This window comes from Lepisosteus platostomus, chromosome 26 (genome assembly GCF_059453375.1).
Source record: "Lepisosteus platostomus isolate fLepPlt1 chromosome 26, fLepPlt1.hap1, whole genome shotgun sequence".
Taxonomy (NCBI): domain Eukaryota; kingdom Metazoa; phylum Chordata; class Actinopteri; order Semionotiformes; family Lepisosteidae; genus Lepisosteus; species Lepisosteus platostomus.
Window position 1 is genome coordinate 202,977 of NC_142636.1, and position 27,937 is coordinate 230,913.

General features: G+C 42.5%; 1 protein-coding gene across 1 annotated transcript in view; it reads right to left on the reverse strand.

The window, feature by feature from the left end:
- LOC148639356 (uncharacterized) overlaps positions 1-13,064 on the reverse strand; it is a 52,408-nt gene extending 39,344 nt beyond the window's left edge. The window contains exons 1-2 of the mRNA XM_088621595.1: positions 12,594-13,064; positions 12,300-12,443 (exon numbers count right to left, since the gene is read on the reverse strand). The gene's annotated coding sequence lies outside the window, so the exon portion shown is untranslated. The remainder of the gene's footprint in view (positions 1-12,299; positions 12,444-12,593) is intronic.
- Positions 13,065-27,937: the final 14,873 nt, after the last annotated feature.

Below are 27,937 nucleotides of genomic sequence, written 5' to 3' on the forward strand. Positions count from 1 at the left end.
TAATTTATTTATTGTACGTCTCCAGTCATTGTTTACATGTCTGTATTGTTTACATTTAAACTGCCTGCATGTTTACTTGCACATTGTCTATTGTTTGCACATTGTCTTGATGCACTGTTTGCACTTTGTTTTGTTTTTACACTTGTTTTACAATCGAGAGACTTTCTGTAAGTAAGAATTCCATTGTACCAGTACCGGTTACATATGGCAATAAAGTTCAAGTTCAAGTTCAAGTTCAAGTTCTTTGCCTGTTAAGAGTTAACAATTAGGTCCTCAAGAACTGTTTTACGGTTTTCTACACTCCTGGCTGGCCAAGGTCTCTTTAAGGTCTCTTAAGTGGAGGTGTAACTCATGTATCCTACATGTGATTTAGCAACATGAAAGGGAATAGCTTCTTATCGGATTATGGTCTTGGTTAACTGCCTAAGGCTGACCTAAGTGCCTAACTTTCTGACTTTCTTTATACCTTATATGTTAAGAAGCTTCTTCTGACCAATCAGAAATGTATGCTTTATGTATGAACATTTTGCTCATCAAAGTGAGTGAGAGACAAGGTTAACAGAAATTAGCCACGGCAGTAAATGACAGCATATTTTTGGGTTCTTAAATGGTCTCTACCTGGCACACCTGCAGTGCAAACTGACACACACTGTTTAGAGAAACAGCTACTCTATTACTAATATTAATGAAACATTTCTTATTCTATGGAACAAAAACAAACAGTAAAACTAAAACACAGATCTCTTAGCTTCCTATTTCATGAACCAGATGACTGAATGACCAAGCCTAACTAGTAGCCAGAACCCCAGTTAACCCTCCGTAACACAAAGTTTAACCACACGACAGGAACTCTTTCAAACTGAGTGAAAATCATAAATGGATCCATAACTTTACATCAATTTACTATGTTGTGCCAATACCTGCATTTACATTTAGAACGAATGATGTCATAGAACCGGCATCACACCAGTTCCAGGTGTCTCCAAGGAGACAACAGAACTTCAGTTGTGTTTGCTAAAATACACACTTTGAAACATACTGTAACACTTAGTTAACATGTCTGGTTTAGTTGAAGAATCGGCTAAGGTAAGTTTCAGGGTTTAATGGTGGGATGGCACCTGTGCTTTTTTCCCCCAACCGCTAGAATATGATTCGCACCAAACCCAAAAGAAATACTGCACAGTTCAGGAACTTCATCAACCTAGCAACTGTAAAATAAGCTTACAAACAACTGAATTGAAATGCCAAAAAGTTCAGAGAAAGGCACAAACTATGTTTACTTGGGGTTTACAAAATTAAAGCTAACTAAAACTGTAATGATAAACAATCATGCTGCCAATGGACAGAGAAATATCATGTTTTTTGAATAATGTATTATTTGTTACATAGGAACCCAGTATAAGGGAATCCCTTGCGATCCTGTCTGCAGAGATAAAGGTAAGTATTGTTTTCTCTTTAGCTCTGTCACTCCAAGAAATATAATGAACATAAATATATTTGCCAATCTTTTCATAGTAATCCAAACAACTCTGCGTGTATCTGACATTTGTAATATTTATCTACCGCAGTATAACTCTTCTGGCAAGGCGATTGGTATTGTACCTTGAAAGAAAACTGATTGGAAATGTCATGTACTCTATGGTTTCTATTGATGTCAAGTGGCAAATGTTGACTGGTGAAGTTATGTGAATCTTAGGAAATGGTCATTTTTCAATCGAGCCTATGTTTCTCAGAATTTGAGACAGAGAGGTCAATCTCTGCAATCCGAGCTGAGGGCATTTCTTGGAATGGAAAGGTAAGAGCAACGTGTTCTTTGATATTCTCTTAAGACTCTTCGCCAGATTTAACGATGAAAAATGTAAATAATAATAACAAACATTATTTTATATAGTGCCTTGAAAGGTGGCTTCTTTACAGAATGACAAAACCAACTACAATAAATAATACACAAGATATGCATGATGACAATACACAGTTAGAGGAGACAGTAGATGGTCATTGTCAGTGTATTCTGAAGGTAGTTTTCCAATTTTTTGGAACGGGGTAAAAGAGGCCACCTCTACTAGAATCTTTGTCCTAACCAAAAATGTAACAAAGTATAATAATAATATTAAAAATAATAATAATAAACTTTATCTATAGAGCACCTTTCATACAAATAGTGCTTTGGTGCTTTAAAAACCAAGCGTAAAAATAAAATATTAAAATTGAGAGATATACTTTCAGTTGTAAAGGAAAATACAGCAATACAGTAAAGCAACATACATGTCAATTAAATAAATAAAAATTAGGAAAGTCGTAATAAAATAAGAACAATTAAAGAGAACTAAAAAAAGAAACAGAAATAGAAAGAACAAAGAACCACTTTAACTTAAAGCAACATTTTCAAATGTTTTTTTAAAACAATGTACCGAGCTTGGCTGCCTAATAAAAAGTGGAAGTGAGTTTCATAATTTGGAAGCATAAAAACAAAAAGCAGCCTCTCCACTCTTTCTGCATTTCATATGTGGTATTTGCAGTAGGCCAGTATGTGCAGATCTCAGGTCACGTATAGGAACATATGAAGACAGACATTCAGTAAGGTACAGACGTGCTAGGTCGCTTAAAGCTTTAAAAACAAGTAAAAGAACTTTCAAATTTATCCTAGATAATACAGGTGACCAGTGAAGTTTTTTCAAAACAGGAATGATATTCTCTTTCTTGTATTTGGTAGGATCTGTGCTACTGCATTTCGAACAAGTAGTAAGGGATTTATTGTTTTCTTGGGAAGCCCACAAAACAGAGCATTATAATCATATCCACATCAATGTGAGCAATGGAGAAGTCAAATTAACGTGTCTAAATATCATCTAGTTCTATCCCAGGGAAGAGGGCTGTTGCCTACACAGACGACAAGACACAAAACGCTCAACTGTGCAAAACACGCATAAGGACATCAGTCAGGAGGAACAAGGTAAAGTGTTTTTTCTTCTTCACCATGGTCATGTAGTTTCACTCCAAGCACTGTCATATGAAATAACTGTGGAAACGACCTCCCCAACACTTTGGGTTGTTGCATTTTGCTTCAGGGAATTTTAACCTTTTCTTTTAGACATTAAGAGGAAGGACACATTCACCCTTGGTAGAGATTCAGTTGTTCTATGAGATGTCAAGGTGAGAATTAACCACTTCAGGGATAAGTCAATCCACATAACTGAAAAAGGGGCAATGAACAGGATATGGGGATTTTGCTAGTTATAAAGTACAATAATCATCATTACATGATCTAAGACTACTGAAGTATAAGCTGTGTCCCTGACTGATTAATTAGCAAATTCATCTTTGTAGAGTGCAGCTACTATCTATTCAGTGGCATTTCCTTAAAACAATTGTATTCCCACATTCTGAATATGGAGTGAGATCATGTAGAGAATGTTGGACTTGTAATAACTAATTGAAGGATAATAATAATCAACGAAAGTGCTTAAAAGTATCAACAAATGCCTTCAAAGTACTTGACACGTACTTTGCTTTCAAAAGTGAAACATAATTAATGCTTACGTAAGATTTCTCTTGACTTCTCAGGAGTATACTAACTCCAAGGACAAGTAACATCACAAACCATTTTTTAAGTGCTGATGTTGGAGCTGCAATACTACTACCAAGACAAAAAATGATACAGGTAACACTGCTTTCAGATTTCTAAGAATTGCTACAATAGTATGTTTACAGAGCATTCAGAGTTGAGAATATGACAAGTTCCTACCATCTCAAACACTGCCAATCTAGAACAAAAAGAAAGTACTTGAACGCCTGCAGTAATCGAACACAAACCAGAACATATCAGTGCATGACAAGGAAATGTAGTCACAAAATGATTCTACCCTTTCAAGTCCCAAAAAGGACCGAGGAACTTACCGGAGGTGATACCTGGATTTCAAACAGAGTACAATGTAGCCACTGTAGGGGAGAAGATCACAGAGAGCTCTTCTCAGATTGCTCAGAGTCAGCCCCAGCACCCTGTCCTGACTGAAGCAGACAAAGTGGTCAAACAGGTAGGTAGAAATGAGTAAGGAACAAAGAGTATGGTTATTCTTGCATTGTTTTGTTCGTCTGTCAAAGAAAAGAGTGCTTCTGACTTTTGTCAATGTTCATCTTTATTTTAGGAGAAGAACAAACGGTGGTATCACACTTTGCTCAAGTGTATGATACCATGTGTGTACAGCAGACATCACCAAAGGAACAGGAGACACCTGAGTAGAGAACAAGAATATGAAAAGACTGATGAAAAAAAGCACCAGGAGAAATCCATTGAATATGCACAATCTCGTCCAGTATTTCAATGAAAAGTTTCAGTGTTGTTTTTAGTGTCGTCGTATTGCATACATTTAAAACAATGTGTCTTGTTTAATTAACAATTTGATTTACTTTAGTAAAAAGTGTTGTTTACTGTAGTCCTAGCATGGATGCAATTGTTAGAAAAAACGGGAATGAAAAACTGAATGTTTCATACAATATGGGTTTGTGTTAACCCACACACCTAAGTGAAATGTTTGATTACGTTTACAAGACATAACACATAGTTCAGTTGAGTGTGAAAGGGAACAACAGAGAAAGTCACAAACAAAACATTTGTGAAGGACTTGATGAATGTTTTTTCTTTAGAAATGACAAAAAATAAAGAATTTTTCAACAAGATGTCTTTCTATAGTGAGTTTCATTTGAGATAGTCTTTTCTTAGAAGTGCAAGAGTGGTATTCCCTACAACTTATTCTCCAATTTGATCATTCTCAGAAATTAGGAGACGGAAACCACACCTACTGTAATATTAGACCTTGTAACAAGGCAACTAGGTTTCAATGGCTTAAAAGGTGCAGAAAGAGGCTCATGTATAATGACTTCCAGTGTCCCACAGGTTTCCCAAATCATTTCTTAGAGTATGGAAAAAGAGGAAATAAAGTGTCTACAGAAAGCGTATACCCCCTTAATAAATTATGCTAATATTAAATTCGATTCTGCTCTGAGAATGTAGGGGGAAGGAAAAATGCCAGTGGTCTTTCCACTGATGAACTTGTGCCTGATGAACACCACTGCGTCACACCACACAGCTGCAAGTGCACCTCACTGTGCCCGGCCACCACTGCATCACACAACTGCAAGTGCACCTCACTGTGCCCGGCCACCACTGCATCACACAACTGCCAGCGCACCTCACCGTGCCAGGCCACCACTGCGTCACACAGCTGCCAGCGCACCTCACCATGCCAGGCCACCACTGCGTCACACAGCTGCCAGCGCACCTCACCATGCCCAGCCACCACTGCATCACACAGCTGCAAGCGCACCTCAAAGTTCCCAGCCACTACTGAATCACACCACACAGGTGGCAGCGCACCGTACCAGACCACCACTGCGTCACACAGGTGCCAGTGCACCTCACCGTGCCCGGCCACCACTTCATCATACAACTGCCAGTACACCTGACCGTGCAAGGCCACCACTGAGTCACACAGCTGCCAGCACACCTCACCATGCCAGGCAACCACTGCGTCACACCACACAGCTGCCAGTGCACCTCACCGTGCCAAGCCACCACTGCATCACACAGCTGCCAGCACACCTCACCGAGCATGGCCACAGCTGCATCACGCAGCTGCCAGCGCACCTCACCGTATTCTGCCACAGCTGCCAGCGCACCTCACCGTGCCAGGCCACCACTACGTCACACATCTGCCAACGCACCTCACCGTGCCCAGCCACCACTGCGTCACACAGCTGCCAGCGCACCTCACCGTGCCAGGCCACCACTTCATCATACAACTGCCAGTACACCTGACCGTGCAAGGCCACCACTGCGTCACACAGCTGCCAGCGCACCTCACCGTGCCAGGCCACCACTGCGTCACACAGCTGCCAGCACACCTCACAGTGCCAGACCACCACTGCGTCAAACCACAAAAGTGCCAGTGCACCTCACTGTGCCTAGCAGCCTCTGCATCACACAGCTGAAAGCACAACTCACCGTGCCAGGACACCACTGTGTCACACCACACAGCTGCCAGTGCACCTCACCATGCCAGGCCACCACTGCGTCACACCACACAGCTGCCAGCACACCTCACCATGCCAGGCACCCACAGAGTCACACCACACATCTGCCAGCACACCTCACCGTGCCGGGCCACCACTGCGTCACACCACACAGCTGCCAGTGCACCTCAGCATGCCAGGCCGCCACTGAGTCACACCACACAGCCACCAGCGCACCTCACCTTGCCAGGCCGCCACTGAGTCACGCCACACAGCCACCAGCGTACCTCACCGTGCCAAGCCACCACTGCGTCACACAGCTGCCAGCACACCTCACCGAGCATGGCCACAGCTGCATCACGCAGCTGCCAGCGCACCTCACCGTATTCTGCCACAGCTGCCAGCGCACCTCACCATGCCAGGCCACCACTACGTCACACATCTGCCAACGCACCTCACCGTGCCCAGCCACCACTGCGTCACACAGCTGCCAGCACACCTCACCGTGCCCGGCCACCACTTCATCATACAACTGCCAGTACACTTGACCGTGCAAGGCCACCACTGCGTCACACAGCTGCCAGCGCACCTCACCGTGCCAGGCCACCACTGCGTCACACAGCTGCCAGCACACCTCACAGTGCCAGGCCACCACTACGTCAAACCACACAAGTGCCAGTGCACCTCACTGTGCCTAGCAGCCTCTGCATCACACAGCTGAAAGCACAACTCCACTGAGTCACGCCACACAGCCACCAGCGCACCTCACCGTGCCACGCCAGCACTGAGTCACGCCACACAGCCACCAGCGCACCTCACCGTGCCAGGCCACCACTGAGTCACGCCACACAGCCACCAGCGCACCTAACCGTGACAGGCCAGCACTGAGCCACGCCACACAGCCACCAGCGCACCTCACCGTGCCAGGCCACCACTGCGTCACACATCTGCCAACGCACCTCACCGTGCCAGGCCACCACTACGTCAAACCACACAGCCGCCAGTGCACCTCACCGTGCCCAGCCACCACTGCGTCACACAGCTGCCAGCGCACCTCACCATAACAGGCCACCACTACGTCAAACCACACAGCCGCCAGTACACCTCACCGTGACAGGCCACCACTGAGTCACACCACACAGCCGCCAGCGCACCTCACTGTGCCAGGCCACCATGCGTCACACAACTGAAAGCGCACCTCACCATGCCAAGCCACCACTGCATCACACAGCTGCCAGCACACCTCACCGTACCAGGCCACAACTGCGTCACACAGATGCCAGCACACCTCACCGAGCCCGGCCACAGCTGCATCACACAGCTGCCAGCGCACCTCACCGTACCCTGCCACAGCTGCGTCATACAGCTGCCAGCGCACCTCACCGTGCCAGGCCACCACTGCGTCACACCACACAGCTGCCAGCGCACCTCACCGTGCCAGGCCACCACTGCGTCACACAGCTGCCAGCGCACCTCACCGTGCCAGGCCACCACTGCGTCACTCCACACAGCCGCCAGCGCACATCACTGTGCCAGGCCACCACTGCGTCACACAGCTGAAATCGCACTTCACCGTGCCAAGCCACAACTGCGTCACACAGCTGCCAGCAGACCTCACCGTGCCCGGCCACCACTGCATCACACAGCTGCCAGCGCACCTCTCCATACCAGGCCACCACTACATCAAACCACACAGGTGCCAGTGCACCTCACTGTGCCCAGCAGCCACTGCATCACACAGCTGAAAGCACAACTCACCGTGCCAGGACACCACTGTGTCACACCACACAGCTGCCAGTGCACCTCACCGTGCCAGGCCACCACTGCGTCACACCACACAGCTGCCAGTGCACCTCAGCGTGTCAGGCCGCCACTGCGTCACACCACACAGCCACCAGCGCACCTCACCGTGCAAGGCCACCACTGTGTCACACCACACAGATGCCAGTGCACCTCACCGTGCCAGGCCACCACTTCATCATAGAATTTCCAGCGCACCTCAAAGTACCCGGCCACCAATGCGTCATTCCACACAGCTGCCAGCGCACCTCACCGTGCCAGGCCACCACTGCGTCACACCACACAGCTGCCAGTGCACCTCACCGTGCAAGGCCACCACTGCATCACACACCTGCCAGAACACCTGAGCGTGCAAGGCCACCACTGCGTCACACAGCTGCCAGCGCACCTTACCATGCCAGGCCACCACTGCGTCACACCACACAGCTGCCAGCGCACCTCACCGTGCCAGGCCACCACTGCGTCAGACCACACACAGCTGAAAGCGCACCTCACCGTGCCAAGCCACCACTGCGTCAAACAGCTGCCAGCACACCTCACCGTGCCAGGCCACCACTGCATCACACAGCTGCCAGCGCACCTCACCGTACCAGGCCACCACTGCGTCATACAGCTGCCAGCGCACCTCACCATGCCAGCCACCACTGCGTCACACCACACAGCTGCCAGCGCACCTCAACGTGCCAGGCCACCACTGCATCCCACAGCTGCCAGCACACCTCATGCCTTGTTATGTGAAACTTCTCTTTTTAGGAGAATTACAATTTGTGAACCACAATTCACGCTCAACCACATCACTGATCTACTACACATACCTCAGGATGGTGACGTCACTGCCTTTCATATGGAAACATTTTGACACCGCGCTCAACAATCTTAGGAAGATCACAAAACAAGCCTGCTAGCCTGGATTTTACCTAAAAAAATCACGCCCGAGAAAGTGAAGTACTGTAGCATTAACTAGCAAAGGTGTATTGCAGACATAGGCATAGTACGTAATACAGGCTTTATGAAATCTAATAATATTGTTTCGGCTGTGAATCCTTCTTCAGCTGTGAGGGTCTTCAGCTCATAATGAAACGCTTAGAGTTTGCAATGTACGGCGCTCTGAACGAGTTCAACTTTAATGCAGAAAAAATGGATTTCCCAGAAGCTATACTGATTCTTATGGAAGCCCGTTTCCGCCAGGGAGTAGAAAAAATGCGCCCTGGTATTCTCTGGGATGCAGTGCAGTTAAAACTGTTCACTGTTACTGACCATACTGCCTGCCTGCGGGCACTTTTCCTTTCCGTGGGGGAGGGTGGACTGTCTTTCATTAGAAGGTTAGTCTATTCTACTCGGAGAATGTAGAGGGGGTGGAAAGTGCCCGCGGTCATTTAATTAGTATTACAATTCGCACTGATTCCCTTGCGAAGATATGGACATAAGAATATTCGTGCTTGGTCAAAAAATGCCATAAAAACGACAAAATGAAGGCTGTGAAAACATTCACAATGTGCTGTATACACAAAGCACGTGTTCTCACAACTCGAGGAGGTTTCGTGAAAACTTTATATCGTCACACAAAATGTTACAAAGAATGTGGACCAGGGTAATACTTTGAGTTTACAGCTTGTCCAAGGTCATTCATTATTAATACTATTAGGGATATCTTCGGTAAAGACTGACAGCAGGAACATTCCTGTTCTTTACTCAGCAGCTTATTAAAAACAGGGTGTTCAAAACGTTTTTTTTTTTTACCCAGAAGAGTGACACAGCTTCGCGTTGTGAATCTGTTATTCCGTATTTACAAAGAAAGTGGAATACAGTAATACTACCTGCTATATAGATACATATTTTTAGATATTCAGATCCTTAAATTAATATCATTATTCATTTCTTTAGATACGTGATTCCATACTATATTCCCTATTACAAAACCAATAATTCCAGTCCTGAAATCTGATTGGCTGACACACATTCGAAGAACATACTGTAACACTTAGTTAACATGTCTGGTTTAGTTGAAGAATTGGCTAAGGTAAGTTTCAGGGTTTAATGGTGGGATGGCACCTGTGCTTTTTCCCCCCAACCGTTAGAATATGATTTGCACAAAACCCAAAAGAAATACTGCACAGTTCAGGAACCTAGCAACTGTAAAATAAGCTTAAAAACAACTGAACTGAAATGCAAAAAAGTTCAGAGAAAGGCACAAAATATGTTTACTTGGGGTTTAAAAAATTAAAACTAACTAAAACATTCCAAACAGAAGCCGGCCTACCTTCTTTTCTTTGTACCTGATAAAGATGAGGATGGCTTTAAAGATACAGCTAAACTTTTGCAGAACCATTCAAGCGCATTGTTACTGTTTGCTGTAGAAGCCAAAAATATGAGAATCTCAAAATCTAAAAATCTCATGGCGTCAGAATGTACAACTTTAAAAAAATAAATAATAATAATAATAAACATTAATTTATATAGCGCCTTGAAAGGTGGCGTCTTAATAGAATGACAAAACCAACAACAATAAATAATACACAAGATATGCATGCTGACAATACACAGTTAGAGGAGACAGTAGATGGTGGTACTAAACACAGTGAGAGCAGAAGGATAAAGAACAGGGGTGAGTTTCCCGAAAACAACTAATCTTAGAGACTTTCAAGCAACTTTAGGATGTACGTATGTACGTATGTAAACAATCGATTGACAATTCTTTCATTATATGGTGTCGGTTTTGGTCCTTCAGTGGGATGAAATAAAGTTGTGAAAAGGAATATGAAGTAAACTTGACATCATAGTTTAAGCAAAAGCATATAGATAGGCACAAAAAGGGACCTTATTGTTTCTAAGAGCAAAGAAAAGAAATGACTGACATGCCGTAAAAGAAAACCAAGATTAACTGCGTGGACAGTGTATGCGTCCCGCACGACGTCCTTGATTTAAAGCAATATTTTTTGGCGCACTTCCATAGTTAAGAATCAATATTTCATGAGAAAAAACTGTTATTTAGAGTTATTGGGTGTACTGGAACTCAATGGAAACATTAACTACTAAGTTTGGCATGTGTCACTCAACAAATACAGGACCTATAATCAAATTTAAAAACAAGTACATCTAAGCTTTACCGTCAACAATCACGACAGAACATCAAACGGTGTTGGAACTACGCGGTATCGACCGCGGGTTTGGGTGCGGAATGGAGCAGGCGTGGGACTCAGGAATGGGGCTGAACAACACATTTATTAACTCGAATCGGGAAAGGTACACACACAGGGACAGGGGTTACAGCGCTGCACCTTCACTAACACACACACACACACACACCTGAAGGGAAGAGACTGTATCCCAGCCTCCGTCCCGCTATACAGTCCGGTAGAACCCAGGTGCTGTTCTCAGCCTGCCTTGCGTGCGCATGACTAAAGCGCCCTGCGTGGCGCTACATTATAAATACATGTTAGGCCCAATGATTTCACTTAAATAATGCATTGCTGCATTTCATACTGAAAATAATATCATCTAGTCAAGTATAAAAATGAATATGAAATATACCCAGGATGACTCATAAATTCATCACTGTATAAATAAATGTTCTTTTTTCGAATTTCCTCTGACACAGTACAACACAATATCAAAGTCCTTCATATAAACTCTTAGTGTCCTGTATTCCCAGAGGATGCCCCTGCCGTGAAGTGACTGTGCTCTGTCTGGCGATCTCTGGCGCTCAGGGTGGGCAGGAGGAGGCCAGTTTAAGAAGCACTTAGTGATGAACGAGCGGGTCGGGGAGCACGTAGATGACGAAGGATTTAACGTGCTACTTCAGTTACGATGGGTTTTGGGAAACACTCGTCAATTAACGATCGAGCTTAAGAGCGAGTTTACGATGTTCTTAGCGCTACGATGCTTTCGGGAAACAGAATCATAATATCTAGAAGGATTACCATATATAAAAATAGAAAGAATGATATATGATATATACAAGTAATTATATCATATCATATATTATTAACACCATACCCACCATCTATGTACATTCACATTACCACACATATCAGATCAATATCAAATCAATCACAATGATTAGAATGCGCGCAGAAATCGCCCCTTTCTCTTCCCATCTTTCAGCACATTATACGTCCTCTCCACGATACAAGCCGATATCCGTTATCTTACTCTACAATGCACCTTTTTCCGTGTTGTACGTTAACATTTGGTTCATAAAATCGACACACCTGAAATACTAAATAAGAAAGAAAACAATTATAACACAACAGATGACAGAGCCTCTAGAACAGAAAACCCGTTGGCGTCACACACGCTGAATGTCTCTCTCTCTCCTGCTCAGCAAAACACAACATGTGGGTCAACACCGTGTGAGGCATTAAACATCACCTTCGTGCATTACCGCGATTCATCTGGCACACAACTGTACTACTACAGAAATAATATATATAATGTCGCCACACGAATCTGTAATGAAAATAAAATTAAAAATGCCGCTGGCGTCTCACCCGACTGGCGGCCACAGCGCGTCTGAGGGCTCCCCAGAGAAACGAGCCGCCTGTGACCCCAGGGGCACCTTCACTGGCGCCCCGCCACCAACAAACCCCAAGGGCTGTCGCAAAGCCAACTCCATACAGAAAAACGGAACTCATCTGGGGGAAGTTCACAAAATAAAATAATAAAATAAAAGATGACATCATATAACCACGGCTCAACGCAGCTGGCTACACGTGTGAGAAGGTGCAGTACTTGAAGTGCGCTGGGCAAACTTCCGAGGTCAAATTCTTCCAGCACGGTTGTACCTTTAAAGCGGAGACGACGGCACCGAAATTTTTTGGCGCGCCTTCTCTTTAAAGCCCTGGCCAAATATGAAGACAGTACGTACAGTTATAATTCAAACGGAATTAAAAACTACACATCCCAGTTACCATGGTGGTGCTTGTGATCATTGCGTTTAACCAACGAAACAGGGCGAAAAATCAGTCACATGACTTTGGGGCAGAGTTTCGAAAGCTTAACCTATCAGCAACAAAGCGAAATTTACACGATAGGCTACCTCAAACTGTCAGTTACACGACTGTGTATGTCGCTTAAGCCACTCCTATTTGGCATTTTAGTTATGGAGGCGAGAAGACGCCCCCCCCCCCTCTCTGGGTGCCTGATTTGCCGCCATCTTTAACCGCTTCGTGTCCAAATCGCAGTAGCTACGCGTACGAAATAAAGTTCATCCCAGCTACAAAACATATATATTTTTGTGGTAAGAGGGAGCAAAACATCAGTATTTACTGCTATTAATTAGTGTATGATTTATAGTTGAAATCTGAGCCTAAATATAAAGTCAAAATCTCGACAAAGCAATGTAGGAAATACAGAGAAAATAAATCCTTTCTGACATCTAAAATCAGTTTCGATCAAGGTCTCTAAAACGAACAAGAAAAAGAGGATTTTCGGAGGGCAATTACGCTGTATTTATATAGAATAAGTGATTTATGAGCAATCTAATTTCTTGTTCGTTTAAAACAGTGAAATATCAGCTGCAAAAGATCGCCCCAGAAACAGCACTCTCTCTGCCTGTCATAGACGTTCAGGAAAGGCTGAATGAAGTCATGGTGATCAATAATAACAGTTGTAGGACAAGAAACAAAAGATAGTGAAAACTTAAGATTTTTAAGGCTAAAACTCAAATTCATTCTACAAATTAAGGCAAATGAAAATTCACGACGTTAAAGTGCTAGAGGTGTAAAAAAATACAAAAATGCACATGAGCAAAAAGTTTTAGAAATGGAGCAAACAGAATAAAAGCCATGCCTATAGTGCAGAAGAGGGATGCAGGAACACTTGCTTAGATATACAACAACATTATTTTATTAAACCTTTACAATTTCTTGCATTAGTAATTATCTTTTCGCATACCCCAGCTTGCTCTCCATGAGATACACAGACACACAGATGAAAGAGATAGGGAGAGAGCCTGTGGTCAGAGTACAGGGTCAGCCATTGTACAGCGCCCCTGGAGCAGTTGGGGTTAAGGGCCTTGCTCAGCAGCCCAACGGAGTAGGATTCTTCTGCTGGGTGCGGGATTTATTGTTAAATTATTACTTTAAATGAATACTTTGAGTTACTGAAACAGCCCGCTAATAAAATTGTCGCAATTTTGTTCTCGTTTGGAAGAGAGAATCAAAAATGAGACATAATGATGGTTTCCGGCTTAGACCTTTAAAGGTACCCCCATCACGGAAGAATTTGACCTCGGAACGTTTACCCAGCGTAATATTGTATTTCATTTCACTTTGACCGATTGTCTTTAAATCAATTGTTGTCAGAATATCCCCACCTCCAAACAAGAACAAAATTGCAACGATTTTATTAACTGGCTGTTTCAGTAACTTAAAGTACATATTTAAAGTAATAATTTAACAAGATATGTAAATGTTTTAAGATATGTATATGTTGTGAATGTCTGTAGATTGTATCTTATGATTTAAATACTTTTATTTTTTCACAATCTGGCAATGCCAGACAGAATTCAAATGGCCTTGCAGATCAGAAAATCAAGGAACAAAACAATTATTGCGCCCAGCTCCTCAATGGGATAGCTTTAACTTGCTAATGCGTTGGTGTAACAGTCCGGGTGTGGCAAGCTTCTAATGTCTCCAGACTTCGCGAAAGGAACCCGTCTTTCATAGGCACTCTTTCCCCTAGTTTAACAGTCTGTCCAGAAACAAAACATTCCTGTTAAACAAGAGGAATGTAAAACAAATTGTACAAAAGTAAAAAACAATTACTTTTTGACAATGAAAACTGGTGTGTATCTCTCTCTTTGCTGGTGCGCGGGCGCGGTGGGGTGCTGTACCACCCACACAGAACATTAAAGTGTCCCTTTCCATTCAATGGGTGTCTGAGTTGCTGTGTCCTATCTTCTGACAGTCGCTGTTGTGAATGTCTGCAGAGTGTATCTTATTTTTAGCATTGTAGCGCTTTCGCCCTGGGGGGCGGCTGAAGAACACCCGGCTGGGGTGCGCGGTGAGGGGCAGGACAGGAGTGGTCAGGGCGGGGTTTAGGTAGGCCGCTGACTATTGCAGCTGCCACACAGTGAAAGGGGCATACGGGCTGGGGAGATCGCCCGTTTTCCATGTAAATAGTTCCCTGGTTCCGCACCCCTCTCTCCCTCCCTCTCCAGATACAGCTGTATGAGCTCCACCAGTCAGGACAGGAGGCTCTACTGTACGCACAGAGGGGTGGTAGAGGGGAACAAGTTGCAAGCCGTGGGGTTGAAGCTGATACCCTGGATCCTCTCCAGACACAGCTGTATGAGCTCCACCAGTCAGGAAGGAGGCTCTACTGTACACAGAGAGGGGTGGGAGGGGGGAACAAGCTACCCAGCCATGGGGTTGAAGCTGATACCCTGGATCCTCTCGAGACACAGCTGTATGAGCTCCACCAGTCATGAAGGAATGCTCTACTGTACACAGAGAGGGGTGGGAGGGGGGAACAAGCTACCCAGCCATGGGGTTGACCCTGATACCATGGATCCTCTCCAGACACAGTTGTATGAGCTCCACCAGTCAGGACAGGAGCCTCTACTGTACAGAGAGAGGTGCGGGAGGGGGGAACAAGCTGATACCCTGGCTTCTCACACAAACCTTAAAATCACGTAATAGGTTTATTCCATGCTGAAAAAAAGAAGAAAGAATACACATTCCATAGGAATCAGTGCCTTTATATAGCGCCTTTAAAGGTGGCTTCTCAAAGTGCCTTACGGGATAAAAACAACAAAAACAAAAACAATATTTTTTTCCATTGCACTTTGACAGATCATCTTTAAATCAATTGTTGATTTAAAGTTTGACAGTAAATGTTTATATTGTAAAGCATACAGCCGCCATTTCTTTCTAAAAATTAAAAAAATTGTTTGCGCAGTCTAAGAGGGGGGGGGGGGTCTGCTGACAATCCCCCATACACTCAAGTGAAATATTAATAACCCCAATGTAAACAGCGTATTTACAATTTGTTGATAATAAAAATGTTAAGTTCTCTAAGACTTTGTGATACTTTACCCAGGGAGCTGTGTAAGCATGCGTGGTGACTATTCATTGTTATTAAAAAATGACTTAGATTCGAACATGTTGTGATATTTAGAAATATAAAAAGTCAATTAATTGTCCATAATATTGCTATTTTATTTCTTCAAAGAAATGCTTGTTAAAAGAAAAGTCATGGCACAGGCTGGATTTGAACAGCCAACCTCTCGCTTACAAGTTCAGCACATGAATAGAATTATATCATTATTAATTTCTTTAGATATGCGATTCCATATTATATTCCCTATTAATCAAATTCTAAAAGTATGCTTGTTTGCTCCTGTATTGAGCGTATTTGCAGAAAAGCTTAAAACTACCACTTTTTATACACATGTTATTTCACGTTAGTTAAAGACTTCGATGCTTAATATTGTTTAGGGAGAAATGGAATACTGGTGTGTATTTTTGTACCGAGACCAGCCATATACAGTTTACATACTGTAATACTGTATGTTTATGTTCCAAAATTAATATCGTTTATGGCCTTCACACGCGTTATGCTCCTATTCTTTTTATGCTCAGCTACTAAGATTTCCCTTCAGTGGTAAAATTCCATATAAATATTTAATACTTAAACGGGCACAGTAAAGACATTAAATATACATATACATACTGTATACAGTACAGTTTGCATACAGTAATATGTTTATGTTCCTAAATCAATATCTCTTATGAGCATGCAAAAGGCATGGTGAATTGGAGATTCTCAAAAATGACTGTACTTTGCATGATTGGAAACAAATGCGTGATTGGATCAACGAAATGCTGTGGTGTTACTTTTACAAAGACGGTCAATGAAAAAAAGAATGTGGACCAGGGCAATACTTTGAGTTTACAGCTTGTCCAAGGTCATTCATTAGAACATGTGGTATTATGCGGTACTATGCGAGAATACACGGTATTAATATGGTAACTTGTGTTACACCGCGATAAGCACACCGCAAAATAATGCGGTATCGCCCGCTTGTTTTGAATGGCTGCATCTGTATATCCCTGCTAGTGATGATGACCATGGTCACCTCACCCTCGCAATACACCGGCTGAAAGAACTTTAGAACAGGGTAAATCAAGAACAGGGCATTGGCAATGAGTTCCCCTTCTTTTCATGGTTAAAATCATTTTTTGGGTCTTGGGGACTGTTTTTCTTAAAGCTATTCATGCCTGTTGTAGTGTTTTTGCTGTTGTGCTGTTGTCTGACTAGGGTGACCCCTATGAGGACTCTGTGGTATGAACACATTTAAGGATAAAAAGGAGGGAATGTAATGAAAAGTTACTGAGAAAAAGTGTTTTATTCTATGTTGTTTACGGACAGAGCTGTGCAGCAGAAGCAGCTGGATACTTAGAACAAAGTGTGATAGCACCCAACTTGTCAAGGGCACAGGATGTTTTAATACTGTTTATCTCGGCTGCTTGAAGAAGGGAGTGTGAGAAACCATTTGAATAACTGCTCTTCTTTGCTTAAAGGAAAAACCTATAAGGAATGGAAAATGACTGCTTTGCCTGTCCTTGAAGTGTTGCATCAGCTTAAAAAAGATATAAAACAAGGGGTCTCCCTGCTTGCTTTTGAATCAGCTTTCACTTCTCTGCGCAGACAGGTGATGGCTTTTTCCCATATTGCAAAATGAATAAAGACCTTACTGAGTGAATGAGAATACCTCTCCTGGCTAAATCCCTTACAACTTGTTCGAAATGCAGTACGGCCATATTTCATATCAACCCACAGATGCATTGCATAAACACTAGAATTCTGGTTGTACTTAAATTGACCTTATATGTTTTGGATTGTGTTTAACCTTCTTCAATTTCTTTCATTTCTTCAACCATATTTTGAGATGATTACGTTTACAGAAGCAAATATTATTCAGTGCTTTTTCTTCACTCCTTTAATCAAACCCACATTTCTATAAGGAGGGCCATTGTGAAACTCCCCAAAGTGAGCTGAATTAATCTTTTATTCTTCACACCTGCAAAGTCATTCCTTCATTGTGTAATATAAAGGCCTTTCATTATTCACGTATACTACAACATCTGAAAATAATAGGTCTTGAAATAGCTGAATGAAAGAAAATCCTGAATAACTCCTCCAAATGCGTGTTACACTTTCATCAGGTACACACACTTTGAATGTGATGAACTATAAAAAGTTATTTTAACCATACCCAATGGAGCTCGGGAGTGCGATTGCATACACAATCATGTTTTCAGTGTTTGGACATCAGCCGTACATCAGAACAATCATTTCACTAACACAGCTCCATGTTGAGTGACTTCCCTCCAAAAACACAAAGTCACGTTCCCTTAGCAATTATTGCATGGACTTAGATTATCTGCCTTCTGCATCAGGCCCTGTATGATATACTGTACAAAGCCAAGCTTTGGGAAAGTGCTTTGTTTGGATCCTTGTCTTTATCCTTTAGGATCCCAGGCTGCTCATTTGCAAATGTGTTTTGACATTAATTATAGTGACTATAGCAATGAGGTGGCACTGTGGTTCACAGAGCTGGGGTCCTGGGTTCAATTCCTGGGGTGCAGTCTGGATGGAATTGTATGTTCTCCCTTCATTTGTGTGGATTTCTTCCAGGTGCTCCAGTTTCTTCCCACAGTCCAAAGACATACAGTACTAGTAGGTTAAGTTGGAACTACAGTCCCAATTTTGCAGACACAAAATTATTTAATTTCAGTCACAAAATAAAATCATTGACATTATAGAAAAAACTTTACAAACTCAAAATTGAGCACAAAATCATTAACTTGGTGAAAGTACTGTAAGTTACGCCATGTTGTAACAAATTCGCATTCAAGTTCCACACAAATTGCGATGTGATGCAGCCCTTCCTGCTCACTAATCACTGTAATGACTAATGCAATGTGATGTAGGAGAGAAAAGGTATAGGTTATGCAGCAAACATTTCACTGCAAAAAACGTTCCATTCCAAGGTTCTTTATGCAGAGTTAACAATGTAATATTATTTATTGGCAAAAACGTAAAAAAGTTGAGAGCAATATTTCCATTGGATTAAACGAGATGTATTCACAAGCCTGCTCCTTTACAATGTCACAGGGCCACATCAGATTACAGGAAGTTTTGCTGCCTCGTTCTGAATCGCAGAACATGGTAATTCTTTAACCTTGAAATGTAGTCTATTTTGTGATGTAAATTGGAGGTTTTACAAGTTATTGTGTGTTCCCCTTTAGATGGCTTCTGGGAAAACTGGCCTCAACACTGTATTGGATAAGGCACTTAGAAAACAGATTCATGCGTGGACCACAGCAATGTCCCTTTACTGAGAGCCAGCAATCAACGGATGTGTCTGATCGTGAATGGTTTTCCCTGTTGTTTGTTGTATTACTCGGTGTTGCATTTTAAGCTGTGCATGAGGCAGGACCCGGAGGCTGCTGCTTCTGCTGGGATTGAGGAAGAGCTGAGCGCCATGTAAGGCAAAGACACTGCGTTCCACTTTATCAGGTGCCTGGAGTGTAAGAGCTGCAGATAATATTGAGTCACATTAATCCCAACATATTTCAAATATTATGAAAATTAAATAAATTAAATCAAATAACTTTCATTAAAAAAATCAATCACTCTTTACCTTGCTTTTTCAGTTGTTTTTAAGGAAAATTGATGCCGAGAATGTGTGAATACTACTTTTTGATGGTTCCAAGGCCAATGTGACCTGTTCTATTGCCTGCTAATTGTACGTTCCAGGTTGAACAATTATTTTTAGGAGGTCAAGGTGTATGAATGATAAGAACAGCTTGAAATTTATTTTCTCGGTCGACACACATTTTCGCAAGGGAAAAAACTGAAATAACCACAGTTACGCAAACACCAGTCCACCAAAAAAAAATCATTTTATTAAAACAAGGTAACATTTTTTTTATCATCATATGGATGAACTGTGCTAAATATATTTCTAAAAAGAAAAAGCAGGACGTGAGTCGTGAGCCAAGATCATGACTCTTTTACTCTTCTTCACATCAGTTTTCATCTGTGAGGAGGAGGAGGGGGGCGGCTCCTGATGTGCTGACACTTGGGGATGTGCCTCTGTGCCGGCCTGGGGGCAAAGCGCGGGCCGCAGTGAGGGCAGGGCACGTAGTCGGGGTTTGGATTCGCGGGGGGCTGGGGCAGGTTCACAACCTTCCCTCCTTGCGTGATCACCTGCTGCACCTCCCTGGCCTATTTGATGCTCCGAATGAAATCCTCGTGCTTCTGCCTCCAGTTGTTCTTTCTCAGCTGGGAACAGGAAATGAAACCAATGAAACAGCTTCCAGAAAAAGTCCAGACTAGCACTGCGTACACAGTCTGGTCGCAAACCATTCACAAGGCAAGAAAATATCAATACAGTAATAACGTAGCTTTCTGGGCCTACCTTTCATGTCATTGGGTAGAGAGTACAATTTAGTTATGGTTTTGTTTCCCGTGAGTGCTATTTGCTTGATATCTCATGTAGATTTTTACAACAGAATTCAGAGGTCACTAAGACCCATTTATTCTGTCTGGCAAATGTGCCTTTGCGGCAGTTTTTCAGAAGAGTACTTCATAAAACACTTATTTATTGTTTACATTGATTTATAAGCTGAGTCTGACTCTAGGAGAAAACAAGGGAAGCTTGGAAAGAGTTTAAGGATAGCCCTTACCACGATTGGCGGTCTAACCTTCTTCTTATGGATGTATGTCTCCAGTTCTGTTCCCTTGGCCCTGTGCTTGAAAGAGTCAAAAACCTTCCTCTTTGAATTCTGAAGCTTCTTGCAGATCTTGCTGTGTTTCTCCAACCTCTCTACAGCAAACTTCCTGTGACACAGTTCACAGGGCACCAGCTGAGGGTTTCCACTCTGGCTATTCTCATATGGAAATTGCTCAGCGGTAGGGAAGATCAGACTTGTAGGGGACAAATATCTGTTTTCCTCTGACAGAGTTTGTTCATCCAGACATGCGGTGTTATTTCTGAAGTGGGCCTGCGCGGCCTGTGCCGCTGACACGTCACTTTCAGGGAGCCTTGCTTTCTTGAGGTACTTTCTCCTTCCACAGGGGACGTCTTCTAGCCCACGGCTGCAAGGGCTCACTTGACGTCTCTCCTGATGGGAAAGCGCAGAGGGAAAGTGCGAATCTGCGCATCCGCCGTCTTCCATTGGAGAACCATAATCAAGGTTGTCTCCTTTGAAAGGAAGGGCTTTCCTTGGAGTGAAGGCTTTTTGCTTCTCCATTCTGCAGGTCAGAAGAGGCACGGCCTTAGAGCGGTGGTTGGCCCACGGTCCTCTGGGGCGAAGCTCGCTCTGCCTCGCCTGGAGTGTCTTCCTTCGGGTCAGGAGTCCTCTATTTTCCCTTCCGGCCACCTCTCTGGAGTCTTCCATCTCTCTCTGAACCATCCTCAGCTCCTCCTGAGCTCTAAAGAGCTTCACCTGCATCATGGCCTCCTTCTGGCGAATCTCGTCCTTCATCATGGCCTCCTTCCGGTGCATCACATCCTGCAGACTGGCCTCCCTCCGGCGATGCTCCTCCTTCAGCGCGGCCTCTGCCTCGGCCACTTTTCGTAGCTCCTCTTGCAACTGAAAGTGTTCCTTCCCATTGGCATGAGAAGGGCATTGCCCTGGAGGGGTCGCCACCATGGGGAGGACAGTCCTGTCCTTAGGTTTGCGTACTCTTGAGCCCCTCCTGCCCGGCCTCTCGCAGGGCCTCTCATGACCATCCTGAGGCGGGGTGGGGGCAAACAAGGAATCACTCTGTGCTTCCGGGCGGTCCACAGCCGGAACCTCACCAGGGCCGGAGACTTTCCTGTTACCCATAGGCTTCAGGGGGTAAGACCGATCATACCCCACAATGTTCTTCTCGGGGCCCTGTTGGGCTTGGAAGCGATAGCTGTTCCCCGTCTTCTTCTCCGCAGCGTATTTGACATATTGGAAAGATTTTCTCATCTTCTGTAGAGCTGCTTCCTGCCGCCAATTGTACATGGCGATCATTTTTTTCTCCTTTTCCTGCATCAGTTTCTCTTGGAAGGTGTCCTTCAGAAGCTGTATCTTGGGAGACGGGCAGTACGTGGAGATCAGATCCTGTCACCTTTAGGGCGCGGGTCGATTCGAGTCTGTGTCCTTCAGGGAGGGGGACAGAGCACCAGGCTTAGGACTGGGCTCCATTGGCAAATGAGATATGAGCTTTGTTTCCCAGGTATCTGGAAAAAGCAAAAATGGCAAATAAATAATATCCTGCACAGTCTAGTATGGTCTAATAGAAAATAATAAAAAAAACAATTCAGGAAATACACAACTTTTTAATATTAAACCTAATGGTGTTGAATGCTGCATGCTGACTCAGTAGGAGACAGATCCTAAACATAAACATTATAATAAACATTTGTTTCCCAAATAACATTCTCAATGTTCAGAATGCTTAAAGTCATGAGCTTTTTTAAAAATGTTTAACTGAAACCTGGAAATGTACTATTTCATTTCAAAGCTTGTATTATATCTATGATATAAATGTTTTTTATATAAAATTAACCCATTATGCAACAGGGGTTTGAGCAAAAGTCACTGTGAATAAGGGAATTTATCAATATTAATTAGCCGTTTCACTACATTATAGATAGCTGAAGGATTATGATACAGTATATCGATTTCGCTACAAATTGACAAGCATATTTGATGACACTTACCAAACAAGTTTTAAACAGCGGAGAAATAGTTCACCACGACGATAGCAATGCAATGTTTGACTGCATCTCCCTAGGTGATATACCTGTATTTGGGTATATACAGATCACGTAATTCAGGGAGCACTGTTACGTCAGGTCACCCACCATTATTACAACGCTGATATGTCATAGAGCTCCTTAGGATGTTTGTATAATCTTTATCCAAATTTTCATATGGCCGCAGTTACGGCGTTTATTTTACAGTTAATGTAACAGGATGTCATTATATTTTTCTGTCTTTATGGTGGCAGACCACTTAACTAAATCTGAGTAGGCGGTTTCTACAAATGGGTCAGATAAAATATTAAATATACAGTAAAAGCTCACACCTATTCATACCCTTTATGTACTGTATATCTTCAATTACGTATACTGTATAATACGATAACTACCATTACAAAATGTCTCCCTTTTGATTTGAAGTGGTTCTTTTAAATAAGTAAATTGCAATCACTTAGCCTACATCTGAGCTCCTAATTCATCGCGACGACGGACTGAGACTCCAGTTGGATTTGTGAGAAGTAAAGGGGTGTGCCTGTTTTAAAACCGATTCATACGTCTTAAACACATGGACATTGATAGCAGTCTGTGTTATATAATTTATCTTTTTATTTTATTTAAATTTAAGTATCACATACACATTTTCAAAGTAACTGTACCCCTTTTAATTATGATCCCCATCGCTCACAGCTCCGAAGCTGAGACGAGGGCTACTTCAGATGGGATTTCCAACATTTATCTCTTAGCTTGTATACCGGTGGAAAGGAGAGCGCTCTTATAACGTGTTGATAGTAAGATTGGGATGTATTTGCAGTCTAGATATAGTTTTTTTAATGTTCGGAGCCGGCACAGATTCATTTTCTTACGACTGCTTTTCTGGATGACAATAACAATGCAAACGATGGTGTTAAGGCGAGGCTGTGCCTGTACAATGTTCAGCGCGTAAATCGCAAACGAGCGCCTCTCTTACGATGAAAATGCGGCAAATAAGAACACGAGATTTAAACCTACGGCTTACAAATTTATGCGTAAACACTAAAACCGTATCTTTAGCAAAACTGGCGAGACAATGTGTTTTATCATTTAAAAAAGTACTGGAAAATAATTAAATGTTATCACGATAAACAGAGGTTACTGATCTACTACTGTACGCTGTGACCAAAAATGAGAGTCCCCCGATCCTCGCAGCCTTCATGCTTTGGTCTGGGCCTGGCCGTTTTTTTTTTAGGATAATGGGGTCAAGTTAAGAAATTATGCAAGTTTCTAATCAAATCCAAGGGCGCCTCGATCTCCTAAACATCTTTAGAAGGCCGACGGACCACACTGCACGGTCCGGGTCCGGGCCCTGACCCGGTTCTGGATAATGCCAGCTTAAAGTGAAAAATTCTATTGTACATATTATGTTTCTTATTATGGTATATATGTATAATGTGGCGCGACCGCTTCACGAAGCTAGAAAGAAAGTTATCCGCCATTTTTATTTTACCTGCAATTGAATTTGCCATTAAAATCACGATTAATACCGCAGCTGCTAAATTACTTACCTAAAAGCGTTCAGATACAAAAGCACTTGAGCTGTAATGTTTATATACTGTTGGCCCGATGACCTACTTCAAGAAGAATTGTTACATAGACCGCCAAGGACTGTCATCACACTTTACGTCATAAAGCGCTTTAAAACTTTTGACAAGTTCAACACCTCATATTTTGTACTGTTTATCATGGTAAAAGCAACTCAAAGCAATTCTAAAAATGATCGAAAGGTAAAAATACAAGCTTATACGAGCTGTCGTTTTAACATTTATAACATATATTTAAACAAACATATATAATCTATTTTAATAAAATAGAAAAGTGTTCTTAGTCTTCACTTAAAAGCTGTTAGAAGCTGCCTTTCTGACAAGAGAGTTCTGTGATTTCCACAGTCTCAGTGCATTAAAGTCAAAACCAGTTGCTTTTTATTTCCTGTTTTACAACAGAGCAAGGAGGGTGTCCACAGACCACTGTGCACCTGCAGACTGATATGGGGGGTAAAAAGTCTAGAAGTTAGTAAATAAGATTTTAACATATGTTCTAAAACACACCGGACACCTGTACAGTGATGCCAACACAGTGATCTGAGCTCCTTCTTTGAGTTAAATCCTAGCATCTGCATTTTTTACAAGTTGTTGCTATGGCAGAGCATGACCAGAGCATAACAGAAACCACCCATTTTCTAACCGCTTCATCCAATTCAGGGTCAGGGGGTCAGGGGGTCGCGGGGCACAGGCGAGCCAGAGCCTCAGAAAGTAATAAGCAGGAGATACCTGGGACTGGATGGTAGTCCAATGCAGGGAAGACACAGACACTCACCAATTATCCCAGAAGCCAATTAACCTACCAGTAGTTCTTTGAAGTGTGGGAGGAAGCCGGAGCACCCAAAGCAAACTCATGCAAACATGGGGAGAACATACAAGCTCCATACAGATAGCACCCCAGGTCCAGAAGTGTACCCAGGGCCTCAGCACTGTGAGCTAGCAATGCTAAACGCTGGGCTACTGTGCATGCTAATTTCTAGGCATCAGGTGATCAATCAGGTAGTGTTTCTCAGATAAAAGGACACCAGTAATTTAGTATGAGATTCAAATTGACCTCAGAACAAAATATAACTTATGTTATATAACTTATATAGAACTTACTACAGCATAACTGTCTTATTTGGCTCTTGTAGAAAATATTAACAGCATGCCTATTAAACATACAGTATCTAGCAATCAGCAATCAAAATAAAAACATTTCCAAACATGGAAACTGCCCAGTTAATGAAGCATTTCAAAGACATTAATCTATTCAATAATTACAGTTTCAAGTAGATAAAAGATTTATATTCAGATTACGAAAGTATCATAACAACGGCTGCTTGTGTAAGGAATCCATGAATACCACTGTACATGAGAATTTCACACCTATTTGTAATCAATACACAAAATCCTATTGAATTTCAGGTACTTGTTCATTCAGCATTGCTTGACTCCGCGGACTCCTTGTTGTTTCAATATTCTAGCAATAGGACTAATCGCCAATACAGTGCCGTTGTAATCTATTCCTTCTGCCAGCAGAGGACGGTATTCGCACAGCCAGTTCAGGATAAGATACGGTCCTCGCAGTTCACAGTACAACTGGCCACAGCCGTACTCGGAATATGCTCTCGATAACCTCGTTTAGTTTAAGAACGGCCGTATTTCATATCAACCCACAGATGCATTGCATAAACACTAGAATTCTGGTTGTACTTAAATTGACCGTATACGTTTTGGATTATGTTTAACCTTCTTCAATTTCTTCAACCATATTTTGAGATGATTACGTTTACAGAAGCAAATATTATTCAGCTTTTTCTTCACTCCTTTAATCAAACCCACATTTCTTTAAGGAGGGCCATTGTGAAACTCCCCAAAGTGAGCTGAATTAATCTTTTATTCTTCACACCTGCAAAGTCATTCCTACATTGTGTAATATAAAGGCCTTTCATTATTCACGTATACTACAACATCTGAAAATAATGGGTCTTGAAATAGTTGAATGAAAGAAAATCCTGAATAACTCCTCCAAATGCGTTACACTTTCATCAGGTACACACACTTTGAATGTGATGAACTATAAAAAGTTATTTTAACCATACCCAATGGAGCTCGGGAGTGCGATTGCATACACAATCATGTTTTCAGTGTTTGGACATCAGCCGTACATCAGAACAATCATTTCACTAACACAGCTCCATGTTGAGTGACTTCCCTCCAAAAACACAAAGTCACTTTCCCTTAGCAATTATTGATGGACTTAGATTATCTGCCTTCTGCATCAAGCCCTGTATGATATACTGTACAAAGCCAAGCTTTGGGATAGTGCTTTGTTTGGATCCTTGTCTTGATCCTTTTGGATCCCAGGCTGCTCATTTGCAAATGAGTTTTGACATTAATTATAGTGACTATAGCAATGAGGTGGCACTGTGGTTCACAGAGCTGGGGTCCTGGGTTCAATTCCTGGGGTGCAGTCTGGATGGAATTGTATGTTCTCCCTTCATTTGTGTGGATTTCTTCCAGGTGCTCCAGTTTCTTCCCACAGTCCAAAGACATACAGTACTAGTAGGTTAAGGTGGAACTACAGTCCCAATTTTGCAGACACAAAAGTATTTAATTTCAGTCACAAAATAAAATCATTGACATTATAGAAAAACTTTACAAACTCAAAATTGAGCACAAAATCATGAATTTTGTGAAAGTACTGTAAGTTACGCCATGTTGTAACAAATTCGCATTCAAGTTCCACACAAATTGCGATGTGATGCAGCCCTTCCTGCTCACTAATCACTGTAATGACTAATGCAATGTGATGTAGGAGAGAAAAGGTATAGGTTATGCAGCAAACATTTCACTGCAAAAAACGTTCCATTCCAAGGTTCTTTATGCAGAGTTAACAATGTAATATTATTTATTGGCAAAAACGTAAAAAAGTTGAGAGCAATATTTCCATTGGATTAAACGAGATGTATTCACAAGCCTGCTCCTTTACAATGTCACAGGGCCACATCAGATTACATGAAGTTTTGCTGCCTCGTTCTGAATCGCAGAACATGGTAATTCTTTAACCTTGAAATGTAGTCTATTTTGTGATGTAAATTGGAGGTTTTATAAGTTATTGTGTGTTCCCCTTTAGATGGCTTCTGGGAAAACTGGCCTCAACACTGTATTGGATAAGGCACTTAGAAAACAGATTCATGCGTGGACCACAGCAATGTCCCTTTACTGAGCCAGCAATCAACGGATGTGTCTGATCGTGAATGGTTTTCCCTGTTGTTTGTTGTATTACTCGGTGTTGCATTTTAAGCTGTGCATGAGGCAGGACCCGGAGGCTGCTGCTTCTGCTGGGATTGAGGAAGAGCTGAGCGCCATGTAAGGCAAAGACACTGCGTTCCACTTTATCAGGTGCCTGGAGTGTAAGAGCTGCAGATAATATTGAGTCACATTAATCCCAACATATTTCAAATATTATGAAAATTAAATAAATTAAATCAAATAACTTTCATTAAAAAAATCAATCACTCTTTACCTTGCTTTTTCAGTTGTTTTTAAGGAAAATTGATGCCGAGAATGTGTGAATACTACTTTTTGATGGTTCCAAGGCCAATGTGACCTGTTCTATTGCCTGCTAATTGTACGTTCCAGGTTGAACAATTATTTTTAGGAGGTCAAGGTGTATGAATGATAAGAACAGCTTGAAATTTATTTTCACGGTCGACACACATTTTCGCAAGGGAAAAAACTGAAATAACCACAGTTACGCAAACACCAGTCCACCAAAAAAAAATCATTTTATTAAAACAAGGTAACATTTTTT